Source organism: Lygodium microphyllum, chromosome 17, assembly GCF_053477565.2.
Source record: "Lygodium microphyllum isolate KBCC chromosome 17, Lygodium_microphyllum_v1.1.10, whole genome shotgun sequence".
Lineage (NCBI taxonomy): Eukaryota > Viridiplantae > Streptophyta > Polypodiopsida > Schizaeales > Lygodiaceae > Lygodium > Lygodium microphyllum.
Window position 1 is genome coordinate 70,704,299 of NC_141151.1, and position 8,743 is coordinate 70,713,041.

An 8,743-nucleotide genomic window follows, 5' to 3' on the forward strand; every position below is an offset into this window, starting at 1 on the left:
GGTGGTAATTATTGTTTATTATTTTTGGGTTTATAGAATATTATTAGTACCACGAATATTGAGTATATGTAGGCTTTACTACATTGTTTAAGTTGGTCTAGAGTGTTAGGTAAAGAGGCTTATTTGCGTATATGTACCAACAAAGAGGTTTTACGACATTGTTTAACTTTGTCATCCTTATTTGAGTATATTTACCAACAAAGAGGCTTTATGACATTACAAGATGTGTTTGTTTCTTTAAGTGTCGATTTAAGATACAAGATGTGTTTGTTTCTTTAAGTGTCGATTTAAGTGAGCTTGGCGGAAAAAATTGAAATAATATACCAATCGGTTTATTAGTGCATGTACACATTGATCATCTTTTCCTTGGAAATTCCTCTAGATATAGTTTTTTGAAATTTTGGGCAAAGCTAGTGAAAGTTTTAAGTGAGGAATGACTCCAACCGATTTTGGGATGCTTGCTCTTTTAGTCTTTGGGACTTTGATGGAGCTAAGTGTGCATAGGGTAGGATGGCCTACAAGCTTTCCAATCAATTGAAGGATATTCTTTATGTCATAATCAAGCTTTGATGTGCTTACAAGCTTACATGTGCTAACCAAGAGAACCAGAGTTGTGACTATTTGGTCTCTAGAGCTTTCATTGGCCTTATTTGGGTCAAGACCATATGAGTAGTAGCTATCATGCTAGTCTAGATAATAGAATACTTAAAGAGTCTTTGGTGCATATATGTGTTGATGATTTGCATGAAGAGAAATGTAGGGAAGATTATTGAGACTATTGGAAAGCTTGAAATCCATGAATATTGATAATGACGGTTTGTATGATGCATGTATTGTCTTTATAAATGCTTACCATCATAATATCCCCAAGTTAGGAACTTAAGGGTTAGGTGATTGCTATACTCTACTAATTTAGTTTATTTAGGTAGACTTCGTGTTTAAGGAAGAGCAAATCCTTTAGTTTTGCAAATCCACTCGAATAAAATCTATTATCCTTTAAGTGAAAAGTAATTAGAACACCTCTCTTTGTAGCATATAACCAAGAAGGTAAAATGATTCCATGGAGTATAGGCTTGAAGAGAGAAGATTCTCTCTCCTTTAAGGTTCCCTAAAAAGAAAGTGGAAAAGGACATCAAGATGGAGGTTGAAGAGGTCTTGAATGTGAGTTTACAAACATATATCCAAGTTGCCTAAGGTGGAATGCTTCAACTAGCAAAGTACTTGTGCCTTTCAATGTCGCACAATCTATTTTGTTGGAGATGATTGTGAAGAGTCTAGTCCCATTCCTCTAAATGGCATCACAAGAGCACAAAGAAAAAGTACAATAGTCTATTGTTAAGATAAGCTTATCAAGCCCATCTTGTTGGATGCTTATGCAGGGAAGGAGTGACAAAGAAATTAAGAAAATGAGCAACCACTGAAGTAATCTTACAAATTGAGAGTGAAGCCAATCAATAAGCTAAGTGAAAGGAGTATCACAATGGCTTCTTTAGCAACCATAGATCAAGTAGCAAAAGTTGGTATCTTAACTTGATACACATCATTTAGAAATTACAAAAAAAGTTGGAGAACGAGTCAAAGATGCACAAAACAAGTTCTTACTAGCAATTTAGGATATAGTAAGCATTGCTTATGGGCTTTGAAAATTATGGGATATACCCTTAAAGTTTCATAGAGCTCTCTCTCTCTCTCTCTCTCTCTCTCTCTCTCTCTCTCTCTCTCTCTCTCTCTCTCATCTAATGGCCATTCTTTTAGGGCACAAATACTTAACATGGCCTAGAGCTTAGCACTACAATCATAGGGTTTATAGAACTTCCAAGATACAAAGAACGTGAAGGTAAACTTTAAAGCCAAGTTTATTAGTGCTTGTGATATTCAATTGATATATTATTGTCTACTCCTCTAATCAAATGTTGTAATATATGTATATTGTGTTATAATATTCAATACTTGGTATCCTTCCAAGTTGGCAAATACTCTCACTTTGTGAATGATGGGTATTAGAATTTTCCTAACTACCCGATATTTATACTTCAACTCCTATTCATTTTTGTATTCCAATTTGAAGTCCTTTCCCCTTCTTTATAGATCTCATTTCGGACTTTGCAAATTGCCTTAGTCCAATCTTTATCACCATTTTCAATTGTTGATGACCTCTTCAACTTCTTTTTAAATATCATTTTGAACTATTTATGGTCCGTTATACTTTTAAACTATTTATGGCCATATGTACTTGTTTTGAAACACCCCACATTGAGCTAGAGGATTGTTTCCCCCTCTTCTTGGAAATATGTTTGGTTGTATCTTGAGTTTGGCCTTCAAGACTTACTACTACTTGCACACAGTCTTGAGGTATTCGAGGATATGAATGAGAATAAGTTTATAGCTTGTAGTAATGAGTTCCCCTTCCAAATACTCTAGATTAGTTCTCCATCCATGATATTTCTTAGCGATCATTGCTCATTTAATTACCTTGACCTCCCTATCATCTACCTAACTAATACTTGACATCTTGTACAAAATTCAAAAGAAAAAGAAGACAAGAGACTTGGTAAATTAGAAAAAGAAAAAGAAGCTCATGCACCAACGTTTTATGTGGCCAATACTTCACATCAATTATAACTTGCTTCCATTCATGGCCCTTGAGAAACAAGATACAATATATCCTTATAGATTACATGTGTGAACAATCATGTGAAGAATGTGTTGATCTAGTCAAGGATTTGTATGTCCACTTGTTAGTGACAAGTATGATTCTAGGAAAAAAACAAGTCAAAGACATTAATGTTTACTTAGCAACCACTTATAATTATGAATTTGCATTAGGTGAAGATAGCAGTTTTTTATTGTTAAAAATCGATCAAGTTATTGTTAATTGTAAAATGTAACTATTTTGTTTAGATATTATGACAAAGGGTTACAAGGCATGTCCACCATGTAGTGACTGGTTGTGTGCAAGTTACAACTAGAGGATGGGTAAATTGATATTGATGATCTCTTCTTGATGGACATGCATTGCAATAAAGAGCACATGCTTGACACTTAAATGGTAAGGTGGAAAAAGGGAAATGTTTTGTACGAACGAATCCCATGGATTATTACAAAAAGTGTATGCACCTTTTGATAGATCTAGAAGCATAGGTCAGAAGTGATGAGGAGGATGATCATCATCTAAAGGCAATAAATAGAGCTTCAATGGCAATGTGCACATGTATATGGTATGGTTTGGAATACTTAAGGGACTTGAAGATTGTGCATATTCTCGATCTTATACACATTTTTAAGAATGTTGGGCACTTGCATTGGAAACACATTTTCACAAGTGATGAGGATGAAGATCAAGGCAAAAGACAAAGCTTTACTGGCACCATGCAGATCCATATGGTATAGTTTGGAATACTAGAACAACTTGAAGATAGTCCATATTCTTGACCCTATGCACATTTTTAAGAATGTTGTACACTTGCTTTGCAAACACATTGTTGGCTTGAAGGATTCCAATGCTTAAGAGTAAAACACTTGATGAGGGGATGAGATCCCATATATGCTTAAACATTGAATGACCCATTAACAATTGTCCATATTGACATCCATGAATGATCCACTCCCTTGAAGATTCCTTTGACCCTACCACTGACTCTAAAGGGGCTATACAATCTAGCAAGGGTGATTAATATTTACTAGGATATGCTACATGAGAAAAGTTGTATATGGGGAATTGACAAAGGGAAGATGTAGATAAACATGAATAATTTTTTTAAAAGAAAATCGAGGATAGATGATAATTGTGAAAAATAGCAGCTATTAAAGGATGGAAAGAGGAGTCTACAAATAGACCATGTAATTTTAGGAAAACATTTTATATTCTTTTTGAAAAACAAGTTTTAAAAATATAATAAGTTTTGAAAATGTAGTAAAGGTTCATAAATAACCAAAATGTGCATAATGTAAAATTGGAAAGCTAGATACTCACATTCACCATGTAAAAAGTTATGGATATGCTGCATAGGTTCAGACTAAAGCCATGTATTGTAAATGAGTACGCCACAAGAAAAAGACTTTGAAGCGTAGAAGCTCAACTCAAAACTTTGTGTGTTTAAAGCTCACAATGAATGGAAGATATGTGCACTAACTATTGAAGCTTTTTATAAATGCCTTGAAAAATATAGTATGCTTACAATTATATTATTTTTAAGATTCATGACTTAATAGTTCCAAAAAGAGAAGAATGAGCACTTAAGTTTAATATGACTCTTCTCACATGCACAATGTAAAGCATCGTGAGTATGCCACAAAGGGTTAGGGTAAAGCAAATTACTGTAAATGAGTAGACCACAAGGAAAACGGTTTAAAAGGTGAAAACTTAAGATAAAAAGTATATGTATTTAAAGCTCAAAATGAATGGAATATATGTGCGCAAACTATTGGAACTTTTTATAAACGTCTTGAATAGTATAGTATGCTTGTAATCATGATAAATTCTTATTTTTGAGACTTAATAGTTCAAGAAATAACAAAGATAGAATACTTGAAGCTTAGTATGACAAGTATTTAGAAAATTACAGCCATTGACATACAAAAGAAATGGAGACAAGTTTAGGGTTGAAGATGGATACCACTCTCCTTCCCTCATCGAGAAATGTGTTTCTACTCAATCCAAGTCCTTAGAGATGAACTCTATTACAATCAAGCTGAGAGAGTGGAGAAATTTTTGCTACTCTTACGAGATTGTACAAAGAATGCTCATGCATACATGCATCACATGATATACGTACTATGTTTAAGGAAACAACTAAACTCTTTAAAAACTAAGAGTAGAAATAGAAGGAGAATCAACCTTTCTTTGATATGGATTTCTTTTTATATTGAGGTGGAAGAAGAGCTCCCAAAAAGATAATGTATGAATTTACACAATTGCTATTTATAAAACATTAGTGTGAAAAGAGAGAATTTGAGAGATTTGATGATGATGAAGTGTAGGATGATAGTGGAGATGATTGGGACCAATTATGGATCTATCTTCAACTATTATACATGATTTTACAAGAAGGAAAACTAATGTAGAATGAGAATAAATGAGCTCTTTATATAGGAGAAAGAAAAACTTAGTGTAAAGAGAGAAAGCGAAATAGCACAAGTTTAGCGTCCAACCATATGTTGGGATACTTGGAAGCTTATTTGACAATTGTCTTAATACTTTTCACTTCCTTATGGCTTCCCTTTTGGATTGAGAATGATCAAGAGTAGAAATAGCTAAACTTGGTAAACTAAATTTAGACTGTTGTCCCTTTTTTTTAGGATTGGTATTGTTAGAACAATTTGAGGCTCCTAAAATTTAGGAACAATCTAAATTTTAGAGATCTCCTAAAATTTTGGGACCTCCAATATGGATACTATGTGAAAGCTCCTTTTAAATACATGACAAAAACAATGTTATAATTCTCATATGAGTTTTTAAATGTAAAGATATGTGCATTTTAAACTTTAGCTTATATATGCACATTGTATTGACTTTTTATGACTATCTTGAGTGTAGTTGTTTATGCAATGGTTTATGTTGGTAGATCTAGTCAACACTTAAATACATTAATCCTTTTTGTGGGCGAGTCTTGGCTTGGATATGCCTTTTACATATATCCAATTGGGTCATATAGATGGCACTGTGTATTATTTTTCCTTCTAATCCACAATGTGGGCCCACCATAACATTTGACCACTCATTTGTGGCCAGCTATAATGCACTTTTCTAGATATCAACCAGTTAGTAAGTAAACAAACTCAATAGATAATTGATTACAAAGTGTAATAAAGAAAGAATACAAATTCTTTTCTATAAATGATATTGTTGCAAAAATCAACAAATATTGTGAGTATATTGGGTTGTTTTGAGCATTTGCACAAAATTCATTGCCCATCTTCAATCCTCAACTTGTCTCCATTTCCTTTTATGCATCCTTGAATTGTTATATTTAGCTTTAAGTATTCATTTGTTTGATTTTCTCAAATTGTCACATCTTGAAAACAACGAAGTATTATAATGGTGAGCATACTATATTGTTTGGGGCATTTACTCTTTCTTCCCATATTTTTCTCCTTCATTCTTATTCATAGCTTGAGTTAATAAGAGCGTAAGCTTGTGTCAAATGTCACGAGGTGAATTTTGAACTTAATGCTCTTTGGACACTTAAGTTAGGATATTGAAATTATTTAGTGTGAGGTGCACATGCAATATTAAGTTAAATGTTTGTCACAGTGAGATAGATAATTCTAGCTTTAAAGTGTATCGAGGATGCCAATTGTTAACTTAATGCTCTTTGTATGCTTAACTTGGATCATCAAAGTTGTGTACATATGAGGTGCACATGCGAGATTAGGTTGAACAAGTGCCTTTGTGATAGATAATCTTAGCGTGCTTAAGTAGTAGGGAATATTGGAAGAAGTTGATAGGTGGTACTGGATGCTTGGTGTTAGATCTTGTTTGCATACATTGAATAGCCCCTTGGAAATGTCTTTTGTTATCATGGGGATTTGACATTTAAATGATTTAATATCTTGCACTAGAGTTTGTGAAAAGTTTATCAGTTTTAGGTCCAACAAGGTTAGGAATTTAAAATTTAGACATGATAATATTCAAGTTATTTAAAATGAGGGTAGGGCCAAAAGGCTATTCAACTTGCATTTGCATATTGATGCCCTAGTCATAATAGAAATTTGCCAAATGTTAACTTTGGGTCGAGTTTATTTAGGCTACATGCAAGTATGTCTTCCATGTTGGAATCTCTTTTCCATTTTGGGGTGGTTTATAGGCTATTGCAAGGTTGGGCCACTTTTGAGACAATATACAATGAGTGATGCACATTTTGGAGCAATGGATAATTGCTAAACTTGATTTGGAGAATTAGATAGCAAGAGAACCCTAGGTTTCATAGCTTGCATATGAGAACTTTATGCAAAATTTATTTGAACGTTCTCGAAGAGGACTTTCTAGGGCTATGAATAGAGGGTAACTACTGTACAAGCTTCTTTATTGCAAAACAATTAAAGAATTCTCTCCTTATCTCTTTCTCTTGTGTAAGTCTAAATGTTCTTAGTCTTGATTTGTATTTTAGACTCTATTACAATAGTGTAATTAGGGTTTGCATGGTTGACTTGGAATGTGTGCTAGCAAATCTAAGCCATGCATGAAGGATTTATGTTACAAATTTGAAGATTGCAAAATCAATCTAAAGGATTCATGTTACAACTATGAAGGATTAATGTTTGCAAAATCAAGGGGAAAATTGGAATAATCACTATTGTTAATTATCTCAGGGATTGAAAATAAAAAATTTCTCTTATGTTATTTCCCCTCATGTATATTAGATGATGCCTTAACGATTGAGGAAGATTCTTGATGTAAATTTGGCTTGTCAAATTGATAGACCCACCCCCTTAAAGCATTGTGATCATCGTATTACAATGTGACAAAAACATATGTGATCACTAGTAAAGCATGCAACATGATAATTAGACGACATGCACACCTATTGCTTGACCCAACTAATGCTCATAACATGCGAAATTTCAAGCCAAAAAAACCAAGTTATAATTCACAAACATAAACTAAGACTACTATTAGAACCATAAGGGATGCATCCACATGCCAAAAACCAACAATATTCATACTACCAATGCAAGATAATCCATAAACAAAGCATAAATAGTGCCTCAAAGCAAGATGTATCTATGCATCACATGCATCATATACATCCCAAATAACTCATGCAAACGTACATCCTACACATGAGATGTAACTCCTACCAATGTAAATTTCTTATATCATCTACAAATATAGATTACATACCATCCATGTTTTCCATACATTCCTTGCAAAGTAACATTAGGACTCAATGTAAATCTCATGTTATCCAAATAGGCCATACAAATGTGCATGACATCCCAATGTACATTCCATATAAAATTTACATGTCCTGCAAATGGATTCTATCATAGCTAAATACAATTTCAGCAAATTGCTTGCAAACTTGACTTGTAAGCAACTTCCTTGAGTCCACCTAAAGAGAGTTGATGTATCTCAATAATGGAACCATGAAACCATCCTTCCCTACGTTACAAAGGGTAGTAGGAACCCTAAAATACATTGATTACAACAATTTACATACATGCAATAATTAATATATATATATATATATATATATATATATATATATATATATATATATATATATACTTCCAACACTTAACCACTTTAGGCTAGAATGCCCTTCAGAAATTGAGACAAGTCAATACCTGATTGACCCCAACATTTTGGCACCCCTTCGGACATTTCTTTCTACATTATTTCCAAAACCCTACTATGCAATAGGCATTTGGGTTGAGTCCTTGAGAAGATTTAGGCCTTACCTCTAACTTAAAAGATGTGCTCTCGTGTCCCCACTTCCTACACCATTTGGTATATCTTGCTCCCTATAAACAACAAGCATAAAACCCGATTTTCCCCTTCCTCAAATTGAATCCTTGTCCATTATGTGTTAATAGGCCCATTGCAAACCTCTAAAATCTCACCCATTATGCAATTTGCCACTACACACATTTTTAGCTCAATGCTCTTAGGACACTTAATGTTGAGATATCGAGCTCCACTCGTGATATGCCAGGGTGACCGTTGTGCATTTATGTCACCGACTTGTCAGTTGTAGATGCGGTTGGTACACCACCCATGAATAATAGCTAGATGACAGCT